A 25,477-nucleotide genomic window follows, 5' to 3' on the forward strand; every position below is an offset into this window, starting at 1 on the left:
GTTTTGAACCCTTGTAATAGGCTATCAAGCCAGGCTTGGAAGCCAGGTGTATTCACCTACAACCCCGGGTTATCCTGCCTCTTTAAGTAAGTCACTCCGTCCAGGTAAATCTGGTATGACCCATTGAACGTTTGACAAGTCAATCCCATGGACCCTGAACTTGTCACAGTTAAATCGATGATTAGTTAAAGATTGAGGTCCATCTAAAAAAGGCTTTGTAAAATGGTTTAACTCAGTGGCATGGCAGCCCATGAAAAGCCTCGATTTGGAGCCTGGCAGCTCGTAAAAAGCCTCGCATGTTCTTTTTGAGTTCTATTTGCGAAGTTTTTCGCCTTTGTTCAGGTTCATAATATCTTCTGATAAACCGGTGTCCTTGACCCGCCTTGGCTTTCAACTACAAGTTGTCAGTACATGATCAGTTATAATCCGGCGTTCATTAACCTGGTATGGTTTTGACTAACAAGTCGCCAATGTTATAAGGAAAACCCAGTGTTTATTATATCTCGGTACGGTTTATTATCATAATCCAGCAAATTAAGGATGGAGTTATCAATGCTCCAGATTGGTGTTTACACCTTTACCATACAAGCAGTTGGTCAGCCAACAAGGTATGTTGCAGATATTAGTTTTTATATCCAAACTTTGATTATCCATCCAAGTATTGTATATTTTTGGGCATCATGACCCGTCCAGTGGTAAACCACTAGGACACTTTCAAGTTCTTGTATCCAGGAAGACAAATCATCATGGGCTATGCATAAATAGATCCCAAAAAGTGGAGCAAGTTTTCACAATAGCAAAGCACCACAAAACATGCTCGATGGCATGACAGATAAAGGAGTTTTTGCTATCCTATTACAAGAAGCTTCAAAATGGCTCCAATTGAATAATTGTTTTTAAGCATTGGCACACAATAGCTGGTAAACCGGCTGCCGGTTTAAGATGCTTCGTCTGGACGGTTTGACGGTTGAGGGTCATTTGGTGCAATCACTTCTTCTTCATCCCTCCCAGACGCTGGAAATCAACCGTTGACCAATTGATTCTGGTTAAAGCTTGAAACACGGCTTCTTCATGGATAAGGCTGGAGGGGTTAATGTTAGGAGCGTATGTATGCTTACGGATTGGAGGCACAAGTTCTTCGACTTCATGGATTTTGGCAGGCTGTCTCTTCCCTTCAGTGTCGTAAGCCGGCTGGAAATGAGATAAGTCTGTGTCTTCTGCCAGTTTGCTGGCTATTAGCCGCATCTCCTTTGTCAGCCTTAAGAGATCATCATTGTCGAAGTTTGAACCGTCCTCCTTCACACCTGGATATACTTTTATAATGTCATCCGCTTCAAGGTCCGGAATCCATGCCTTGGCCCAGATTAGCGCGGTTAATGCCCCTGCTCTTATGGCTGCCTTCTTCAATTCGGTAATCCGGGCTGGTAACATGGCCAGCTTCTCAAGAGTTTCTTTTATCAGTGATGGTGCCGGCTTATTGTAAGCCGCAGTGCAAATAGCACGTTGGGATCCAGAATACAGCTGTTCAATCAAGGTATAAGCCGCTTTAAGCTTCATCCGCATATCCGTGCCCAGATGAGCAATACGAGTGCCTGTCACGGTTTAAATCAGCAAACTGGTGAATGATAAGATATCATGAATTGGACAAACTGCATAAGGAGATACTTACCAAAAAGAGCGGACGTCATGGCGTTGATTTGCCGCTTCAAACCAGTTAGTTCATCTACAACTGGCTTCAGGGCTGCTTCGGCATCCTCAGCTCTTTTGGTTAAACCGGCCTTCTCGGTTTCCCAGTCAGCACGTTCTTTGTTAAAAGACTCCTTTAGCTTTTCCATAGCTGGCAGGGATTTTGTCAGCTCCTCCTTGGCTTTCACAGCCTCTGCTTGTTGGGACTTCACGTTCTCTTGCAAATCAGCGGTTCGGGCATCTCTATTGGTTATCTCGGCCTGTAACAGCGAAGATATGTCAACAACAGGATATGTATTTTCTAAGTACAAAGTGTATAACAAGTTATGCACTTCGTACTTGGGGGCTAATGCCTATTTGCTCTGATTCGCTACATCTTTTATAAGTCTCTAGAACAATGCAAGCATTATCCTTGACACTTGGGGGCTAATGTACATCTGTTCAAAACAGACGCATGGATTTCAAGACCCAAATTACCTCGCAAAGTTAAACTGGCCCTTGGGGGCTACACTGAGGAAAGCTACATAATTGCATTGGTAAAGTATCGGTTTTGTTTTCACTAAGGACCTGACATGTTGAGGGTCAGCAGGAGAGGACTAAAGTATTACAAATTCCCGGTTTAAGATTAACATCATAAAACGGCCCTTGGGGGCTACTTGGGCTAGTGTTTCAACTTTGGAATCAAGAAATAAAGGGAGATGAAAATACCTCATAGCATTCCTTCATCAGATTCACCAAACCGGCTTCATAGTCATGGTTTGAGTGCAGACGGTTTAAAAAACCAGAGTGAAGTTCTTCAGCACTAAGATGAGCATAGCTTGATAAATCAGTGCTCCATTTACCCTTTTCCCTGGCAGCACACTCCTCTTTGGCACTATGTTGGGCCAAGATTATAGGATGGCCAGGAGAGCTGTGGCCCATGCCAGTAATGACAACATCATCTCCTTGGCCTTCAGTAGTTTTTGCGGGTGATGATGGAGTATCAGTACCTCTCATCGGGCTAGCCTAGTTTGGAGCTGCCGGTTCAGTGTCAGGCACAGCAGGATCAGCTTCTAGTTGTTCATTAACATTCTGGTCTTGAAGGGGAGGTTCATCAAAGTTAGCTTCAGGATGAGGACCCTCCGGTTCATGAGTTTGGTCCGGTTCACCTATTTGCTCTTCTCCAAAAACAGCCTGGTCTTCTGACGGATTGTTGACCCGAGCTTTCTTGCTAGGTCTAGCTTTGGCTCTGCAAACAAAATTAAAATAAGGTTTAGCATCTTGTTCAAAATTTGCAACACATTTGAAGAAAGGGTTTGAATACTTACCCAGCTACAGTTTTAAGAGGAGGGAGTTGGGTTGTTGTTGATTCGTCGGAGGATGAGGGAGGTGTCACCTGATAATTTGAATCAGACGGATTAAGAGGTTGTCTGAAATAACCTGCCTTGGGATAAGAATTGTCAGAAGTGGGAGAGACCTCAGATTGGCGCTTCCGAACCGGGGTATCCGGTAAACCGGCCGAAGTGACCTGTTGGCCACTGTGCCGGGTTGTCCGGCGAGCTTCATGCTGCTGTGTCTTCAAAATAAATGTTGGATCCAAGTAAGCAAGATGATGAGAAAAGCTTACTTTCCAGACTGCTTGACGGGTTTTTTGTGTTGGCATAGAGTCTGAACTGGAGGAAAGGGTAATTACCTCTACATCATTAGCCTGGATGCCTTCTACGTCCTCCTGATAAAGATCATTGTTAATGAGGTGCATGAAAAGGGAGCCAGGTGAGTCAAGTTCTACCTCAACTTCCGGATCATCTGCATCTTCATCAAGTTCCATGTTGATCCGGTCAGCCATTTTCCGCTTTGAGGTACGCTTGACGGCTTTGGTTTTGGGACAGGATGGCTTTGCCGCTTTATCTGCGGATTTCCGCTTCCAGAAGGGATCATCACCTTGTTTATACGCAAACAGAAGGAAGTTTACAAGTTGAACAATTTAAAGATATCAAAGATAAAAAGGAAACATAGTGCTTACAGCAGGCGGTTTATTTTGAGTATAGAAGGGGTTCAAGCCGGTTTGGCGACACACTGATCCCGGTTCATTCAAAATTTTCTTGACGCTTTCAGTGACCTCTTCATCGGTCACCTGAATGTTGATATGGCGTTGGGGGTCTTCTAAATCACCGGTGTACTCACACATTAAACCGGGGCGGCGGCTTAGTGGCAAGACGCTCCAAGATATCCAGCAACACACAAAAACAACGCCTGTTAAACCGTTGGCCATAAAGGCCCGGGGCATATTTGGCCCGTTCCACAGAACTTAAACGCTGCGGCATCGGATGAGTGTTGGAAAGCCGGTGATCACGGTAGCCTGGAAGAGGGTTCTCATCTTCAGGAGAGGTATCTATGCAATAGAACCAAGTCCGGTTCCATTCCTTAGGGTGACTGTGCAGTTTGGCATGAGGAAATTCAACTTCTTTCCGCTTTTCAATAGAGACACCACCAAGCTCAGTGTTGGGACCATTTACAAATTATGTACGCCGGTTCAGATGAAAAAAGTCCTGGAACAGCTCAGCAGTTGGTTCTTCTTGTAAGTATGCTTCACAGAAGACTTGGAAGTTGCATAGATTGGACACCGAATTGGGTTCGATATCTTGAGGATGGAGTTGGAAACTGGCAAGCACATCTCGGAAAAACTTCCACCTGGGCGGTTTGAAACCATGGCCTATGTGGTCGACAAAGACCACTACCTCACCCTGCCTCGGGGTCGGAGGATTCTCTGTTCCTGGAACTCGCCATCGAATTTCAGTTTTCTTAGGCAAGGTGCCGATACTGACCATTCCGTTCAACTGTTCCTCGATGACCCGGGAACGGGCCCAGTTGCAAGCGGCAAACTGTTTGGCCATTGTGAAGCGAAAAGCTGAAAAAGAAATGCCGGATTCAAATCATTCATGGTGGTACGCAAGATGCAATGGAGCAAAGATATACAGATATGTGAAATTGCGTAAACCGGAGACTAATACAATAATGAATGACAAGGTCATATCAAGGGCATACATGTGTTGTTAAACCAGACTATTACAATCAATGTAAAGGAGGTTTGCCGGTTTACTAGGGGACTAATGGTATGGGATAGATTGTTTTTACAAGGGTAAACCGCCTACATGGTAAAGAGGATACAGATCTAAGGCGAAAAGGGCTAAGTAGGGTAAAACAGGTTTCACGGGATTACATGGGCATTTTGGATCTACCACAAGTCAGGAAAAGAAAAAGATTTAGACCTAAAAAAGTTGGTCCTGGAGCAGTTCACAAAGGTCTAGATCAGTTTTTAGGCTTATAAGGCTTGGTTTGATAGCCAAAATAAGGACTACTATAACTGCCGCACGGAACGCATCAAGTTTGAGGTCTGCTGTGTATGGACTGACAAAGAACAAGAGAAGAACGCCATGAACCCATGTGAACCCTAAGTGGATCTGCAGAGGAAAAAGGGGAAGATTTACCGAAGTTGTTGAAGTAGAGGAGGTGCGCTGCGTTTTTCTGGTTCAGTCAGGTTGATGCAGCGGCCGACGATGAGGCAGAAGCAAAGCTCGACGACGGCGGCGACGCTCGGGTGTAGAGGCGTCGTGAGGAGGAAGAAGAGACGAAGAGGCAATGGGAGGAAAAGGAAAGGGATCCTCAGCCCTATTTATAACGCAAAAAGATAAGCGACAAGCGCGGGAATCGAGGAGCCCAAAAAAGGATATATGACAAGGTTGTTGCCTCGATTGTTGGATGCTCATTAATAAAGGGTATCTTCGGCTTTAATGAACAGGTGACATCACGGCGTTTTTCTACAAATCTGGAGGATGACGTCACGGCGGTTTACAAGATCTACGCGATGGTGCAAACGGAGGAATCTTTCTAAGTGTTGAAGATTGACATGAACAAGTTCAAACCAATCTGGGGCCTAATGTTGGGGATATTACTACTGGACGTAAACCGGCCAGGAGTAGCCGGATTAACTTTATGAAGATTAGAAGCCCATGAAGACGTAAGAATGATGGCGCTTTATGAAGGCCCAAGGCCCAGAGGCGAGTTAAGGCCTGTAGATGTAAACCGACCTTATTATGTAACTTGCGTTATAAGATAGGAAGTATAGAGACCGAACCGGACACGTTTATGATCCGGCTTCAGGACTCTGTAAACCGGCGGGCGTCAACCTATGTATATAAAGGGACGACCCGACAGCAGTTTAGGGACAAGACATACAACTCGAGAGCCAGTCAAAGCGGATTCGCACCCTGGTCATCGAAACCATAGCAATACCAATCACAACTAGATGTAGGCTTTTACCTTCATCGAAGGGGCCGAACTAGTATAAACTTCCCATGTCCCCTTGTCCGGTTTAACCCCTTTAAGCTAACCTGTTGCGATGGCTCCACGACTAAGTCCTTTCACAAGGGCATCTGCCATGACAAACCCACGACATTATCCATGGGTTTACCCAAATGAGAAGAAGTGAATTCATGCTTGGCAAAAAATGGTCTTGACATGAAACAATGTGATGCACCAGTGTCAAAAAGAACTTTTGCAGGAATATTGTTAACTGGAAGGTTACCCATGATCACTTCTGAAGAATCCTCTGCCTGAGCTGCGTTCATCATGTTCACCTTAGCATGCTTGGGATTATGCTTGACCACTTCATTGCTGGAAGATCTCACAGGAGGAGGAGGTGGAAGGCGCCTTTGGTTGAAGCACTTGTTTGCATAGTGCCCCTTCTGCTGACACTTGTTGCAAGTAACCTCTGAGAGCGGACGGTGATAAGGAGCACTTGACCTTGGAGTTTGAGACTGAGCTTTGTTTTGATAGCCTGGGTTGGGTGGGTGGGAAGGTCAATTGCCACCTTTACTCTTCTGCTGGTAGGGCTGGCGAAACGGAGGAGGAGGCAACCAGAAGTTATGTTTCTTAGCTGCCACTTGTGATGAAGAAGAAGATTGAACTGCGTCCCTGAATCTCTTCTTTGAAGTCTCACATTTGAGCTGAGCAGCTTCTTGCTTTAGTGCCATGTTATAGAATTGGTCGAACTTGGTCGACTCAAGAAGCACGAGAGCTAACTGCGGATCCTCTCTAAGGCCACCTCTGAATTGATAGATCATACTCTTTTCATCAGGAACGTCTTGTTTAGCGAAGCGAGCAAGTTTCTGAAATTGGATATTGTATTGGTACACAGACATGCTGCCTTGCTTGAGATTGCGGAACTCCTCATGCTTTCTCTCAGCCACACTTGGTGGGATGTGATGAGCTTTGAAGTCTCGACAGAAATCATCCCAGGTGATCACACGACCTCCTCTAGAATCTCTGTATCGTTGATACCACTCAGCAGCTTGGTCCTTGAGTTGAAACGAAGCAAACTTGACCTTGTCCTCAGGACTGACATTGCTACATTCAAAATGTTTGCAGATGTCCACGAGCCAGTCGTCGGCGTCTGTGGACTCGACACAGTTGCTGAAGGACTTCGGCTGGTTTGCGAGGAACTGGTTGAGGGTAGCAAACTGAGGCTGATTGTTGCCTTGGCCTTGATTTCCTTGGTTGCCTTGCCCTTGGTTGCGCTCTTGCAAGAGTTGCAAAAGCATCTGAGTGTTGGCATTGGTGGCTTCCATGACATCTTGCCATGCCTCTGGAGGTGGAGGTGGTGGAAGAGGGTTCGACTGATCCCCATCCTTGCGGTCCGGATTCTGACGCGTTGGAGGAACCATCTTGAAGAGGGTGACATCAGTTAGAATTTTTGAAAGACAGATATTTAAGCCGAATCAATGGATCGAAATTGCAACCTATAGTCTCACAATAAACATTCGAACAAGGATGAACGAATGAATTCCAAAGTAAATCATCACACGTCCATTAAGTTGAGAAGCCACTTAGATAAAGGTAGATGAATAAAGCAACAAGGTACGGATATGAACAAATAAGTAGTAAGGATTACCCAATCACAAACCAAATATCTACGGGAAGAAATACTAGAGCTACTTGAATTCCCACCTATAAAACTCCCTAAACTTTATGGTTATGCAATCAGGTGTTGGGAATACAGGGGAAGCATAATATCGCACCCAAACTAACAATTCCTACATCTAGCTGTATCCATCCTTCAACACATAACCAAGAAACTTTAGGAAATCATGTACCTCAACCTTTGAAAAGCATCCGTTATACGAGTTATGGCAATACTCCTGAACTCCCACCCCAGTACTGGGTGGCGTCGAGGTTATCTCACCAACAACTACATAAAAGAGATTTTCGATGTCGGCGAACTCAGGTATTCCAGAACTGCAACGATAAAATTGTGACGACAACACCTCGGAGCTCAACTCCCCGGGACACTGCCACAACCCCTAAAAGTCAGGAGGCACCAAGAACAATGTTCTCGTCACATGACTATCGGAACGATTCAAAGATACCCGCGTGATCCTAAATTTTTTTTCTTTTGTGAAATTTGAGGAGAGGAGAGTCAAAACTTATACGTCAGGAGGCCTCACCAGAGCGACGAAGGGACTGAGGAGTAAAAAGAATCCTACTCTCTGATATATATAATCCTAAGACTCAAAACATTTTCTTCTAGACTCAACAACGTCAGCGATTCGATCAAACAGGGGGCTCCTAAGTTGGGGATGGCTCTGATTACCAACTTGTAACACCCACAATGCGGCTATATCTCCCACGTGTCGGGGCAGGACTTAGAGGCATAGCTGCATGGTAGGCTTGTCGCAACAGGGGTAATCTTCACACATCCAATGTATTGAATAAGAAAGGGATAAAGAGTTGGCTTACAATTGCCACTTCACACAATACATAAATAAAACATACATCATCCAAAGTACAATCAAAGGTCCGACTACGTAACCAAAATAAAGGAAGACAACCTAAAATGCTAGATCCCCGATCATCCCAACTGGGTTCCACTACTGATCATCCAGAAAAGAAACATAGTAACGGCCCGAATCCTCGTCGAACTCCCACTTGAGTTTGGTAGCATCACTTGCACTAGTATCCTAGTTTGCATGCTTATGCTAGCCACCACATAGATCACAAAACTACAAGCCTTGCACCACTGTAAATATGTCATGATGTAGATCAAAACACATGTAGACCTCATTCCCAAATAATGCAAACATCAAATGCAACAAAAAATGACAAAACCTCATAATCTGATAAGTACCAGCCGTTAACATTTTATAGTACTCTTGCATCAAAGAAAATAGCATCATAATGGGTAGTATCATGCATGCCAATGCTTCTAACATGAAGAGCTCAACGAGACGAACAATTTGATATATCATATGCATGATTTGGAGCAACAAGCACGGATCTGTGACATGATGAAATAGGCTTGAAAATATTACAGAGATTCGGGACTTGGGCGATTTTACCCGCCGGATTCCAGTTCTAGGGTTCGTGCACGCGGATCGAGGTTCGCCGGAATCTCCGTAGGAGTTGTATAGGAGGGAGGCCAGAGTCACGAGGAGAGGAGGAGTCTGGCCGGAGAGGTGCGTGCTCGCCGGAGGGGTGGTCGGGGATGCCGGGCAGCGAGTTTGGCGCGGCTGGCAAGATCTCGCGCGGCAGAGGGCAGTGACCTTCAGTGGCGGCGGTTGGCGGCGTCTGGGGGCGGCGGGAAGGCACGGATCGGTGGGCATGGGTGGACGGTGGCGACGGCTGGCGGCGCGAGCGCGCGGGCGGGCGGCGCAGCCGGATCGGGCCCGAAGGGCCCCGCTTGGGCCCCGACGGGCCGGCGCGGCGAAGTGGGGCGTGGGCGCCTCGGCCAACGATGTGCTGCCACGTGGCGGTGGAGGAGGCGGCGGACCCGTTCGTCGGTGGGTAAGAAACATCGGGCGGCGCGAGGGGAGCGATGCTAGGGTTTCATCTGCGTGATCTTTTGGGGAGGGGCGCATATTTATAGATAGAGGGAGTTTGGAGTGTCCAAATGAGGTGTAGTTTGCGCCCACATGATCATGATCCAACAACGGAGGACATGGAGATGGTTTAGATGGGTTATTGGACTGTTTTGGAGGGGTGTTGGGCTGCACCACACAAGAGGCTTATGCAGTTACCCGGTTAACAGTTGGAGCATCAAACGGTCTCCAAATGGAACAAAATTTGACAGGTGGTCTACCGGTGGTGTACAAAGGCCACTTGGCAAATCTTCGTCCATTCCGAGAAAGTTTAACACCCACTCACGAAAAGAGACAAGAGGGGTGCGCCGGTACATGTGGGAGTGTCGGATAGCGAAACGGACAACGGGGAAAATGCTCGGATGCATGAGACGAACACGAATGCAAATGCGATGCACATGATGACATGATATGAAATGCATGACATGAACAAAATGCAAAACGAAAGGCAAAACCCAACCATGAAGGGAATCTCATAACTTAAAGCCGAAATTGGCAAGAGTCGGAGTTACAAATATGGCAAGTTACATCCGGGGTGTTACACAACGATGCATACTCAGGGAGAACACTTATACCTTGAAATTTACTGAGAGATCATCTTATAATGCTACTGCCGAACTAAGCAAAATAAGATGCATAAAGGATAAACATCACATGCAATCAATATAAGTGATATGATATATGGCCATCATCATCTTGTGCCTTTGATCTCCATCTCCAAAGCACCGTCATGATCACCATCGTCACCGGCTTGACACCTTGATCTCCATCGAAGCATCGTTGTCGTCTCGCCAACTATTGCTTCTACGACTATCTCTACCACTTAGTGATAAAGTAAAGAAATTACATGGCGATTGCATTTCATACAATAAAGCGAGAACCATATGGCTCCTGCAAGATGCCGATAACTGTGTTATAAAACATGATCATCTCATACAATAAAATTTAGCATCATATCTTGACCATATGACATCACAACATGCCCTGCAAAAACAAGTTAGACGTCCTCTACTTTGTTGTTGCAAGTTTTACATGGCTGCTACAGGCTGAGCAAGAACCGTCCTTACCTACGCATCAAAAACCACAACGTGGTATAGTGATTGCTTTTTGATCTTCAGAAAGAACCCTGTTCATTGAATCCGATTCAACTAAAGATGGAGAAACTGACACCCACCAGCCTGTGTGCGAAGCACGTCGGTAGAACTAGTCTCACATAAGCGTACGCGTAATGTCGGTCTGAGCCGCTTCATCCAGCAATACCGCTGAATCAAGAATCAACTAGTAACGGCAAGCAATATGTATATACCCACGCCCATAACTCCTTTGTGTTCAACTCATGCATATAACATCTACGCATAGACCTAGCTCTGATATCACTATTGGGAAACGCAGTAATTTCAAAAAAATTCCTACGCACACGCAAGATCTATCATGGTGATGCATAGCAACAAGAGGGGAAGAGTGTTGTCCATGCACCCTCATAGACCGTAAGCAGAAGCATTATGACAACACAGTTGATGTAGTTGTACGTCTTCACGATCCGATCAATCCTAGTATCGAAAGTACGGCACCCCCGCGATCTGCACACGTTCGGCTCGGTGACTTCCCACGAACTCTCGATCCAGCTGAGTGTCAAGGGAGAGCTTCGTCAGCACGACAACATGATGACGGTGATGATGAAGCTAACGTCGCAGGGCTTCGCCTAAGCACTACGATGATATGACAGAGGTGGATTATGGTGGAGGGGGCACCGCACATAGCTAAGGGATCAATGATCAGCTTGTGAGTCTATGGGGTGCCCCCTACCCCGTATATAAAGGAGTGGAGGAGGGGGAGAGGGCCGGCCTCCTAGGCGCGCCCAAGGGGGGAGTCCTACTCCCGGTGGGAGTAGGATTCCCCCTTCCCCACCTGGAGTAGGAGAGGAAGGAAGGGGGAGAGGGAGAGAAGGAAAGGCCCCCCTCCCAATTCGGATTGGGCTTAGGGGGGCATGCACCCACCTTGGCCACCTCCTCCTCCTTTCCACTATGGCCCATTAAGGCCCATTGACTCCCAGGGGGGTTCCAGTAACCCCTCGGTACTCTGGTATATGCCCGAACTCTCTCAAAACCTTTTTGATGTCCAAACATAGTCATCCAATATATCGATCTTTATGTCTCGACCATTTCGAGACTCCTCATCATGTCCATGATCGCATTTGGGACTCCGAACTACCTTCGGCGCATCAAAACACATAAACTCATAATACCGATCGTCACCGAACGTTAAGCGTGCGGACCCTACGGGTTTTAGAACAATGTAGACATGACCGAGACATGTCTCCGGTCAATAACCAATAGCGGAACCTGGATGTTCATATTGGTTCCCACATATTCTACGAAGATCTTTATCGGTCAAACTGCATAACAATATACATTGTTCCCTTTGTCATCGGTACGTTACTTGCCCGAGATTTGGTCGTCGGTATCTCAATACCTAGTTCAATATCGTTACCGGCAAGTCTTTGTACTCATTCCGTAATGCATCATCTCGCAACTAACTCATTAGTCACATTGCTTGCAAGGTTTATATTGATGTGCATTACCGAGAGGGCCCAGAGATACCTCTTCGACAATTGGAGTGACAAATCCTAATCTCGATCTATGCCAACTCAACGAACACCATCGGAGACACCTGTAGAGCACCTTTATAATCACCCGGTTATGTTGTGACGTTTGGTAGCACACAAAGTGTTCCTCGGTATTCGGGAGTAGCATGATCTCATAGTCATAGGAACATGTATAAGTTATGAGAAAGCAATAGCAACAAACTAAATGATCATCGTGCTAAGCTAACGGATGGGTCAAGTCAATCACATCATTCTCTAATGATGCGATCCCATTAATCAAGTGACAACTCTTGTCTACGGTTAGGAAACGTAACCATCATTGATTCAATGAGCTAGTCAAGTAGAGGCATACTAGTGACACTCTGTTTGTCTATGTATTCACACATGTACTAAGTTTCCGGTTAATACAATTCTAGCATGAATAATAAACATTTATCATGATATAAGGAAATATAAATAAAAACTTTATTATTGCCTCTAGGGCATATTTTCTTCAAATTCAATGGCTGGTAGGCAGAATAGTTTGTTGACTAGCTAGAAAGTCGACACCACCTTGGATAGGCTATTTCCTCGTGGGTCCCAAATGTCAAAATCCAAATTTGTCATGGTCATGCAGCCTTTCCTATGAAAATTTACAACCCATTTGGCGTGCTAGTTCGAAATAAGTTTGTGGGTGCTGGTGGGGGCTAATCACTTGGCTTCTGTAATGCACGGTGAGCACAAGCAGCCGGAGAGAGTGATGTTATTTCCCTTAGTTGAGATTTGTTACAATATTTCACTCTAAATTAAACGAATGGCAAGCCATTTGCCTTGTTTCGAAGAAAATATGACAGTCACAGCCGAGTTGAAAAGGGCAAGAACATCTAACTCCAACTTACAAACTGTACAAAAGGACGAGGGTTAATTGTTCGTCAGGTTTAGACAAAACCCAGGTTGAAAAGGGAAACAACATCTAACTCCAGCACTGTTTTCGGCAGTCACTGTCAAATGGATCGGTCAGGTCCATAGAATGAACATCCTGGGTCGTAAAATTTACTGGATCATGACCACAATATGTTGTAAATAGAAGCCCGACACGTTCAGAAGCTCTTTTGCCCACCTGAAACTCCATTTTCCTCAAGGGCGTCACGTCGCGCTTATGCATTTGAGCAGAGTAACGAATACGGGCCTAGTTGTAGTGCAAGTGAAGAAGAAGGGGAGCTGGGTTTTCTGTAGTAGTGAGGAAGAAGGGGAGCTGGGGTTTACTGTAGGAGTGAGGTGAGGAATTTGGGGGTACAAGTGGAGCGAGCCAACGTGAGGTGGGTGGGAGTGAGGAGATAGAAGAGCACCAAGGTTTTTTTGGGGCCTGTGTGTTGGGTGTGGGTAGCGCCTCTCATTAAGTAAATATATGGGCTTTTGAATTGATTTTATTATTTACTAGGGTGGATGGGCTGTTTTGTCTTGGGGCTAGAGAAACAATCACTACTAGTACAGTGGAGACACTCTACAGCTACCACAAAAACAATTACTACTAGTACAGTGGATGCACTACCGCTTCTAGCTCCTCCTAGGTCATCGAAACATCTCCCTCTACTGAATGCCATTTTACTTTTGTTCACCGACATGCGGGCCATGCCGCGCATGGGCCCAAATGCCATCCACCAAATTAGAAGGCAATATGCAGGCGGAGAGTCACCCCGGTCGTAGCGCGACAGTAACGAGCCGTCGTATCACAAACCCCACGTCCCCGCAGTCTAAGTTTGATGGATGAAGCAACCATCATTTCACTCTTCGTTGAATCCCCTTCTCCCTCACCATCTTCAAGAAAGCCAACACTCACATATCCGCTGTTCTTCTCTCCCAACAAAGGGAAGGTAAGCGGATCCGTGATATTGGTATATTTTCGTTCAAAGAAAAAAAAAGAACTTTTGCAAAGCAGTAACCGATCCTCACTCTCTTTTTTGTTTCATTGTCATTGCGATTGTGTTTTCCTTTCAGTGGTCTCCTAGTATTCGTCAGTTTCATGATGGACCAAGGAGAACCAGGCAAAGATTTGCCGATATTGGAGCAGACGTGGGAGGCTGATCACCATGAGATAGAGAGCTCCAAGAAGATGGAGGCAGCCACCAAGCCGACCCCAGATACGCTCACGGCCACTACTGAGATGGTCAACGCCCCATTTGAGGTTACAGCCCTCGTGGCACTATAGGAGCAGTTTTCCCCCTTCGAGGATGTGCCCCCCCCCCCCTGCTGAGCTATCCAAGGTGATTTTCTTCTTTGTCGATCTCGATTGTGGTTTTTCATCTAAGTATGTGGTGATGAATAATGCAAAATTTTATTAGCTTCGATTCCATGCTATACATAGTGGTTTAAATAACTTGTATTTCTTGTACTAGAAAGTAATTCAGAATTTGTTTCTGTTTCAATTAGAGCTTTGATGCAGACAAGGATTGTGTAGTTGTACATGCCACTCGCTATGAGGTGGATGACCTGAATATACGCAATGGGAAAACAGACTTCTTAGGCTGTTGGATCCTGAAAGCCATTTGTGCTTATACCGATGTCGAGTTGTATTCCAGCCTCATTGTTGTCAGGCGTGTTGTCCAGGGTGTACTGAAGCACAAGAAGTTCAAAGCTACTCCTTCATTTGTGAGGCACACTGTTCTTGTCAAGCTTACGCAGGAAGATGTCGTGGAATGCCTCCACAAACAAGTTTATGAGTGGCAAGGCTACAAGGTTATCTTCATGAAGGTTCACAGGATTGAGCTGCTGCCGGACGTCCTCGATGATGTTCATGGCAAGGTCCGTCTTCTGTCCAGCCCAAATTAGATCGAGGCATGAAATAGTTGCCCCAGCTGGTGTTTAATACTAGTTTGGATTGTGTCTACTTATCCGAACCTTGCCTATTATCGAGCCCTCTGGGGCTAGTACTTTGTTTGAATCCTTCTATGGGAACTGCTGCTACTTTTGTGTGCCCTTGAATCATGTGAGAACCATCGTAATTGTTGCCAAAGCAGATTCATCCTCACTAGTGTTTTCATGAACATGGCATGGTAAGACATAAGTTGTCACGGTTTATCATATGAGCAGTGTGTGTTTGATGAAATAGAGTAGCTTCAACACTAGGCTATCGACCAGGTAACAATCAATAATCTGCTATCTGACATATAAGCAACTATGTATCTTGTTACAGTGGTTCAAGTAGTTAACTCAGGCTACAATGTAAATTCCAAACGTTCACACACTAGTCCAGCGTTCATGTGGAACACTCACATTAAAATTGACTTCATAAAAAACTTGAAAAGCATAAGTTAAGCAATTTTATACATCTCAATGATTCATAGAACATAAAAAACATATACTAGTTCACAACAAAAGACAAAAGTTGTGAGAAGGTTTACAAATCAGGAAAAAACAAGCAAAGCTTCTCTAAGCAAAGGGCCTCCCGATGTACAGGTGCACTAGTTCGGTGAAGAGATGGTCATACAAGTGCAATATGGATGGTAGATATACGTTTTTGTAATCTGAAAATATAAAAATAGCAAGGCAACTAAAGATAAAAGTGAGCGTAAACGGTATTGCAATGAGTTGAAACAAGGCATAGGGTTCATACTTTCACTAGTGCAAGTTCTCTCAACAATAATAACATAATTGGATCATATAACTATCCCTTAAGATGCAACAAAGAGTCACTCCAAAGTCACTAATAGCGGAGAACAAACGAAGAGATTATTGTAGGGTATGAAACCACCTCAAAGTTATCCTTTCTGATCGATATATTCAAGAGTCGGTAGTAAAATAACATGAAACTATTCTTTCCGTTTGATCTATCATAGAGTTCGTACTAGAATAACACCTTAAGACACAAATCAACCAAAACCCTAATGTCACCTAGATACGCCAATGTCACCTCAAGTATCTGTGGGTATGATTATATGATATGCATCACACAATCTCAGATTCATCTATTCAACCAACACAAAGAACTTCAAAGAGTGCCCCAAAGTTTCTACCGGAGAGTCAAGACGAAAACATGTGCCAACCCCTATGGATAAGATCATGAGGTCACAGAACTCGCAAGTTGATCACCAACATACATCAAGTGGATCACATGATATCCCATTGTCACCACAGATAAGCACGTGCAAGACATACATCAAGTGTTCTCAAATCCTTAAAGACTCAATCCGATAAGATAACTTCAAAGGGGAAACTCAATTCATCACAAGAGAGTAGAAGGGGAGAAACATCATAAGATCCAAATATAATAGCCAAGCTCGCGATACACGAGAGAGAGAGATCAAACACATAGCTACTGGTACATACCCTCAGCCCCGAGGCTCAACTACTCCCTCATCGTCATGGAGAGCACCGGGATGATGAAGATGGCCACCGGAGAGGAATTCCCCCCCCCCTCCGGCAGGGTGCGGGAACAGGTCTAGATTGGTTTTCGGTGGCTACGGAGGCTTCTGGCGTCGGAACTCCTGATCTATTCTGCTCCTCGATGTTTCTAGGGTATATTGATATATATATAGGCGAAAGAAGTCGGTCAGGGGAGCCACGAGGAGCCCACGAGGGTGGGGACGCGTCCAGGGGGTACGGCGCGCCTCCCTGCCTCGTGCCTCCCTCGAAGCTTCCCTGGCGTAAACTCCAAGTCTCCTATACTGCTTCCGTTCCAAAAATAACTTTCCCGACGGTTTCATTCCGTTTGGACTCCGTTTGATATTCCTTTTCTTCGAAACACTGAAATAGGCAAGAAAACATCAATTTGGGATGGGCCTCCGGTTAATAGGTTAGTCCCAAAAATAATATAAAAGTGTATAACCCATAAACATCCAAAACAGATAATATAATAGCATGGAACAATCAAAAATTATAGATACGTTGGAGACGTATCACCCGCAGGCTTAAATTTCCTGGAGTTCACTCTGGTTTTTTCTTGTTGGCACCATCCAGGGTTAGGTTCTCTCATTCCAGAATAACCGATTATAATTGTGTTCTCAGCTGGAATGCTAAACTGAACCATGTAGTGTACTGACTAGCTAAAATTCTTGTGCATTCCACTAAATTTAAGCACCGCTATTTGCAGAGATAAGCATACCACAATGCCTCTTGTCCGCGCACCTGTCCCAAAAACCTCTGTGCAGCCGTGCCAGCTAGTCCTTGGTCCATGGATCAACTCGTAAAAAGTGCATTCCGGACTAGGATGCAGTTGTTTTTGCTCGCCCCTGCACTGCAATCAGGAAGTAAAACGTACGAATCGGCTTCTTTTAGATTACATTGGTCAGTCTACCTAGTTACTACCAACATAGGAATACCTAGAACACTGGTGGTTAGAGGACGGCGTCTAGGAATAGCCATCTCATTTTGTGAAGTTGTACTAAAATTGAGGTGTGTACTTTTGATTGCGCAGATAGAAATGATATGGAGACATACATCTCTATTTGCGCAAATACGAAATATGGTTATTTAAACAGTGACAGATATTTGTAGTGGCGTATGATTAACATCAGCATCTGTTGTGTTATAATTGGCACTAAACTGACAGTATGAAAGTGCCCTTAAGTAAGTAGCATCACATCACATCAACACTGCCACTAGATTAACATGCAGAACAATAGCATTAGTATTACTATCATGAGAGTAGCACATGGTCAGTAAATGTGCACTCAAATTTGTGCAGTTCCACTAGGATGAAGCAATGTTAGCAGTGTGAGATTTAAGTGTAACTGCAAAAACAGAATTCATGGGAAATAAAGCAAGATGGAAGCACTTCATAAAATGGTGGTGGCATTGCTTCAATTTATCGACGGCACTAGACCATTACGTATAGTGACATTAGGTGGCATTGCTTAATGCTTCATGTGATTTTACATTAATGGTAGCGATATGGGCGTAGGGACAGCAGGGGCATAAAGTGGTGAGGCAGATGTGGTTGCCTAGAGCGGCAAACACTCAGGCAACATGTCTGCATTTGTCCCATTTTTTATCTCCTCGGCGACATTATCCTATGTGAGCACAGGAAATCTAGACCTGCTCATTCTCATTTGCTTGTCCCCCAACACCCCTCACTTTCTTTCCTTTTTCAAACAAGAGACAGGTCCACTTCCCCCCATCCTTCGCCATCCACCATGATTTCTTCGCCTTTTCAACCAATAGACCGGTTGGGTAGCCAGTATCTACTACTTTCCCCCGTTTCCTCTTAGAACCAAGTCCTAGATTCATGCTACAGCTTTCCCACTTTCTTCCCTGTTTGAACCAACCCTTAGATTCGACTATATGAACACCTTTACCTCTAATAATAGTAAAAGTCTAGGTGGCTTTGGAACAACCGACGGAAGTAGAAAAAGATCCACACACAGCCATGTGGGGAGCTGGGGCACTAGAGCAAGGCACGTTTCAAAGGAATATATACCTGAGGGTCGTCGGCATGTGGCAAAGACGGCGTCAGGAGGCCGCATCTTGGCCACAATACAGCAGGGAGGAAGAAGGGGTCAGAGGCCCTCCCGAGCCGGCGCTCTCTTGAAGAGAATGACACGGCCGCCGATCGGGACGCGCGGGCAGCCATTGGTCTCCTCCCTCGCCGCCGACGACAGCGTGAACGATGCACCTACACCCCTACCCCGGTCAAGGTGGTCTGGCCGGATTTGTGACCAGCCATGAGCAGAGAGAGAGTGTGGCCACCTATGTCTTGCTTAGATCTGGAGAGCATGAGAGAGTGAAAGAGAGGAACCCTAGTAAAGCAAGCGCTAAGGCTCCTGCTTATATATATAGTGGAGTGATTTTGTTGTACCAGCTTCAAAAAATGCGCTGCTACGTGTACCCGCGAGTGGGTGTGAGAGAACTAGTGTGTGCATGCACTGCTTCTCTTCGTGAGAGTACAATATACTATGCCCAAAGAATGTTCGCCATAAGAGTAATAGTATAAGTGTGTGATGTGTGAGCTAAAATAAAAGGTGTGCAACGTCTTTTATTTTTTAGAAGTTCTGAGGGTAGGGTGTGAAGAGCACATATGTGTGTGACGTCTACCTGCAGATAGACGGTGTGTGCGAGAGGACTCGGGAGAGTTGTGACTCATGAGGATGCGTGTGTGCGCGAGAGAGAGGGGCATGTATCAATGCAATGCATGTGTTCGTAAATCATTATCCGACAAACGTTCACCATAAGCCGTTTCCTGACGAACGCCATAAGAACTGTTAGATCGGCATCCGACAGTGTCAGTTTTGCCATGTCATTTAACAGAGTAGCCACTCCTCCTACACACAAATCTTCCACGTGAGTGTTAGCAATTGCCGTATGCTCCTCCCTCCGTTCCAAAATGCAGTGCATATAGCTTTATTGAAAATTCAAACCTCGCAAACTTTTACCGAGTTTTCGTGTACCAGAATGCACATTTATAATACCCGGTATATATCATTTCATTCATCTTCGAGAGGAAACTATAAAGATGTGGGAGGAGTCTACAAAGAAAGATCGTCGTATCACCTGCAGCAATTCCAACCATCCTTTGGTGTGGAGGAATATCATAGGAACTCTATATGATATGTTTTTTGTAGGATTCTTTCCTTTAGAGCCAATTGGTTCATAGGAATAGATTCATATACTCCACATTTCAAAGGACATAAACATGATATCATTTTTATAGCTTTAGAGCCATTTGGTTCATATGAATGGATTCCTATACTCCCATAATTTCAAAGGAAAATAAAAATTAGCGTATATTCAATAGAAAAGTTCCTATGATGTGAACCAAATGACATCTCTTTTCTAATCCCTCCTCATAGGAATTGAGATACATGTCATCTCTAGATTCAATAGAAAAGTTCCTATGATGTGAACCAAATGACATCTCTTTTCCAATCCCTACTCATGGGAATTGAGATACATGTCATCTCTTTCCCTACAACTTCCATGTATACATCTTTTATTCCTAAATAGCTAGTACAACCCACTACTAGCTTTTTTTCCTAGATATGCAACTATAGCACAAGAACATGTCATGCATGCAAGTCATAAATCACATTGTTTTTTCTACTCTATGCATGCAAGCACCACATCATCAATTCGTGCATGTTATTCATAAGTTATTTCTTGCATTAAATTTTGCATTGACAATGTATATGCTGGTCACATGCACAGATATGTAGTTCACATTCACATTTTTGTTAGAAATGTCATACTTTTAACTACAATTAATTTTTTCTCTTTGTACTCCCTCTTTCTAGGTGTGTAAGTCATATTCCGAAAACCAAATAATCCCAAAACACTTTGGCATGGTACATTAACTCCCTCCTCATTTCTTATTTCGTGACATATCAACCAATAAGAGATGTGGGCCGTGCATGCTTTCCCAAAACACAAGCACTTCTCCTTTGTTCTAGAATCTTCCGTATCCTAATTGCCCAAACTTTTTTTCTTCTAAATGAATTGCCATTATTTGTTTTTTTACTTTATGCTTTACAATGCACAATCCCATTAATCTTAGCGTTTTTATAAAACTAATTGATTTTGAATGAGATTAACTATAAGAACTAAGCGAACATCTACATCATGCATATATGACTCAAATCTTGACATGCTATACTGTGTATTTATTCATAATTTGGTTTCCAAATCTCATGCGTTCAGTGCATGTGTACCTTACTAATTTAGAGTAGAGTAGCAAATTTCACGCGGCCGCGGGTATATCAAAATGCAGGGCCCGTGCATCATTGCCTTTCGGTCGAACCTAAGTCCACAATTTTTTGTACGTATATCTCCACTGGTCCCCAAACCCAAAATGCTGCCTCGTTCTCGTAAAACCAAGAGGCCCACACATATTAAGGCGCCGACTCGAACTCAATCCCTCTCTCGTTTACTACGATGTGGCCCCGCACGCCGTAGTACTCCTACAAACCCTACCGCCGCACGCATCATCGGTTTTCTTCAAGAAGACGAGGGAGAAGCAGATTTGTAGTGGAGGCGCTTTAAAAAATGGACTTGTAGTGGAGGCCCCTACCCTAGGGTGCACTAGGTAGCTGCCGCACACATCATTGATTTTCTCTTTTGTTTATGCTCTTGCGCCCTAGAGTGAAATGATGGTTGCTTCGTCCGTCCAGCTTAATGCAGGAAAGATGGGGCTTTGTGATTTGACCCCTCATCACTCATTTACTACTACTGTTGGCGCTATGACCAGGGTGCCTCCAAGTCCAACCGCTGCTCCGAACTGTAATTTGGTGCATCGCACGTGGAACAAGACGGTGGATGAGCCACATGTCGGGCAAAGGGGTCCTGTTAAGTGTGTCACCATTTCATGTGGGGACTGACCCTGCTTGAGTTGCTATGCCAACACGATAGGAGCAACCTACCACTTGGGTTGCTCCTTGGTAAATCCTGACTACATTGATCTAAAAAGATACATACTGTACTACCCTCTCCATCTCGGTTTATAGGGCGCGCATGTAGTTCTCGGTCATCCATTTGACTAACTAAATATGAGTTACTATGTCACAAAAAGTATATCATTTGATTCTTAAGCAGATGTAGTTTCTAAACATATACTGTTCATCACATATATAGCCAGTTAAATTCTCAACCTAGAACGATGTGCATGCCCTGTAAACCGATACAGAGGAAGTAGTAAAAATGACGTGATTTTACCGAGCGATGGGTGGGGGGGCATGGCCTGTCATGCGGTCCCATGTGTCATGATGTACAAAGGTGATGCGCGTGTCCCTCTTGAGGAAGAACAATGGCAGAAGCAATACTACATGGTTTTCTTGAAGGAGATGATGGCGAAGCGATGTGTGAAATAATGGTTGCTTCGTCCATCTGGGAAGGTGCGGCATTGTGATTTGATGTCTCACTAATCATTACTACTACTGGGGCAGTACGACTGGGGTCCGTCCCCCTGCTGTTCTGCACTATTATTTGGTGCATGGCACGTCGACCCGATTGCTATATGTCCCACATGTTAGCGAGAGGAAGTAAAGAATTCATGAAAACAAACATCGACGAAGGAGTACAAGACACGGCTTGGTTTTTGCTGCTTCACGCGATCCATCGATACAAACCCGAACTTTTCCCGCGTAGCAGGTAGGGGAGTTTGGCATAGTCTGTTCGAGGCAGGAAGGGAAACAAGCAAATAAAGGTTGAGCGACTTAGTTTTGGGAAAAATCTGATTTTATGGAGTACGTACCCGCTATGGAGGTAGTATACTACTTACTACTCCCTCCTTTCCGGTTTATAGGGCTCATCTAAAAAAATCATTTTTCCGTTTTATAAGTCTCAATTCTACTAGTTGTAGTAGTAGTACCATCACATGTTGGATTTTGAGGTGCGTTAAATCACCCGATGCAAGCATTATCAAGAGAAAACTCACCAATGCATGTAGAAGTTCATGGAAATTTAGTGGTCATGCATGCATTCGTTCTAATTAATGCCTCGGTAAACATAACTTCTTGAGAAAAACGAGCGTACATTACTTGTGCAAACTACAAACTTAATTCCACCACTCACGGTCTACCTTGGTTGGAGAGATTTTGAAATTGATTCATAAACTGGAAAGGAGGGAGTAGTAACATAGCCTAGGGTAGCTTGCTGCACCACGGACTCCAAGGAAATTGCTATAGTAGTACTACTCCCATATTGTACTCCAAGGAAATTGATCCATAAACTAGAAAGGAGGGAGTACGACTAAAAGACATATATTCCAAACAATATGATAATCTCTCTAACCAAGGTAGGGACGAGGAGTAAATGGAGGGAGTAGTTAAATTTTCTCCTCATCCTGCGAGCCACCGCGCGCGTGGGCGAGGGAGCGGGCGTAAGGCATAGTACTACTACCTCCGTCCTGGTTTAGGCCTCCTTTGGTTTGTAGGAATCTCATAGGATTTCTATAGGATAGGATTTGCATAGGAAAATTTCCTTTGAAGCCCTTTGGTTTGTAGGAATGGATTTCCTATTCCTATGTAGGATAGGAATCAATCCTTCACATTTTGGAGGAAAAAAACATTAGCTAAGACTCAATGAAAAAATTCCTATCCTATGCATCAAATGACATCTCTTTTTCTATAGGAATTGAGATACATGTCATCTCACTTCCTATGATTTTTCTATTCCTATAACATTTCTATCCTGTGAACCAAAGGAGGCCTTATAGGTCACCTTTGTAGTTCGTGCCAAATTTTGACCAAATATTTAGCTAACAAAATGTTAATGCATGTCAACAAAAATTATATTGTTGGATTCGTATTTCAACATAGTTTTCAATGATGTAATGTTTGGTAACACGCACGAACGTTTTGTTAGTTCAATCTATAGTCAAAATTTGACACAATATACAATGGGGACCAATAGACCAGGACGGAGGTAAGTTTCTAGTAAGCAAGCTTCACCTCGTCCTGCGAGTCACCGTGCCCGTGGGCGGGGGAGACGGCGTAGTAAGCAAGCTTCTCCTCGTTCTGCGAGTTGATGGGACACATCAAAAGTAATACGTACAGAGCATCTCGAGTGTATAGAACCTTACCTCTAAGGTAGGCCCCACATGATGCGTCAAGTCGCAATTTGTTTGTTCACCCGTGGTAGACGATCCTCCATCAAGTGGACAACCAGTACATGTGTCAAATTACCATGTGGGCTGCCTTTTCATACAGAAATGAGCTCCACCGTGTACCCGCGCAGGTGTGGTTGGGAAAGAGATGGGAGTATGTGCGCCGTGCGTGCACCTCTTCTCTTCGTGCATGTCCCCCACCCGCATATTATGCCATCCAACCATAGTCGCACACATTCTGACAGCAACTCAACCAATCGGACAAAATTCATGCAAACACGGCGATATTTCTCATAAACAATGACGAAATTCATATAAAATATCGGATTTTCATACAAACATGACGGATTTCATTACATTCAAATCAACTAAGAGGTGCTAGTTCTGGACAACACATGTATATAATACCTGGCCTTAATGGTCGACCGCCGATCCATTTGTGTTCCTCATGTCCGGCAGCATGATCACCGGACTGCTGGGAGCCCGGAGGTATATGCTTCAGTGCAAAGGACGGCTCGCTTCCCTGCTGCCCAACTGATATGGTTGGCTGATGCCCAAGATGATGGTGGAAGGGGGTTTCTCCGCTTCTGTGGAGCCCATGCGAGGTCGACGAAGGTCCTCGCAACAAAAGAATTCGACAAGACACCTGCTGTGTACACCGGCGTCGCCTCCACGGTGGCCTTCATGGGACCCAAGCGGCGGCGGCCTCCCGTGTTCTACTATCCCTCGATGATGGCGGCGGACGCTGAGGCGTTGGCCACCAACTCGTCGCTCTCTGCGCACCCGGCTTGCATGGCGCGGCCGTCGGCATGGGAGTGTCAGCCACAGAAACAGGAGACGCGGTCACAAGCACGGGAGGCGTGGTACGAGGCGGCGGCGTGGACGGCAGCGACGACGCCCGTGCGCCGCTCCTCATCGAGCTGGCCTGGAGCGGCGAGTTGCTGAACCGCGCGCCGGCTTGGGGCGGCAGCTGGCTCCGTTGGGCGAGGCGAGCGAGCTGGATCAGTAAGCTGCATAGCTTGTATCCAGCGGGCTTGGCGTACCACCCAGCCGGCTTGGATGCGGGATAACTACTATTCGTAAGCCATTGTAAGAGTGGACAAAATGGTGAAGGAGGAGATAGGGAGCGGCGGAGGGGTGCGATTCTTGCCCGGCGTTTGGCCTCGTTTAAATAGGAGATTAAATAGATGGCGGAGGGGAGGAGCTCGACTGGCATTGCGTTTAATGCCAGCCCGGTCATGAACGGACGTGTATTGAGAGTGGGTTTCTCGGCTTCCACAAGAGTTTCGTGGAGGCATTTGAATGCGGCAAGGAGGCGTGTTCAGCCGGGCGTGCATCGAGTTGCGCCCTCGACTCTAACGTACGACACCGCGCCGTTCTTCCACTGACGTGTGGGCTCTTTGGGTACATGGCATGTATGTCAGTGACCCAACGCAGGCAGCGCACGGCAGAGCAACTTTTGGTGGGCCAGGGCGGTCAAAAGCGGGCATTTCATAAACCGATGATTGTTCATTGAGTGTGACGCCATATATTTCATCTAGATAAGCCTACTATATAATGTAAGAGAATTTTAAATTTTTCATGTATACGTTGATAGCCTGTTCGATACGTTGTGATTCATAAAGACCGCTGCAAACATCAATGTTCTTCTTATCACAAATAAGATTGATCAAACCTTGCAAAAAAAGATAAGATTGATTAATACCCGTAACAATCCATGTCCTTAACAAAGGGTGCATGCACGTATAGGTTGAGTGTGTGTCTTGCGGCGTGTGTGGTGTGCAT

Source organism: Triticum dicoccoides, chromosome 4A, assembly GCF_002162155.2.
Source record: "Triticum dicoccoides isolate Atlit2015 ecotype Zavitan chromosome 4A, WEW_v2.0, whole genome shotgun sequence".
Lineage (NCBI taxonomy): Eukaryota > Viridiplantae > Streptophyta > Magnoliopsida > Poales > Poaceae > Triticum > Triticum dicoccoides.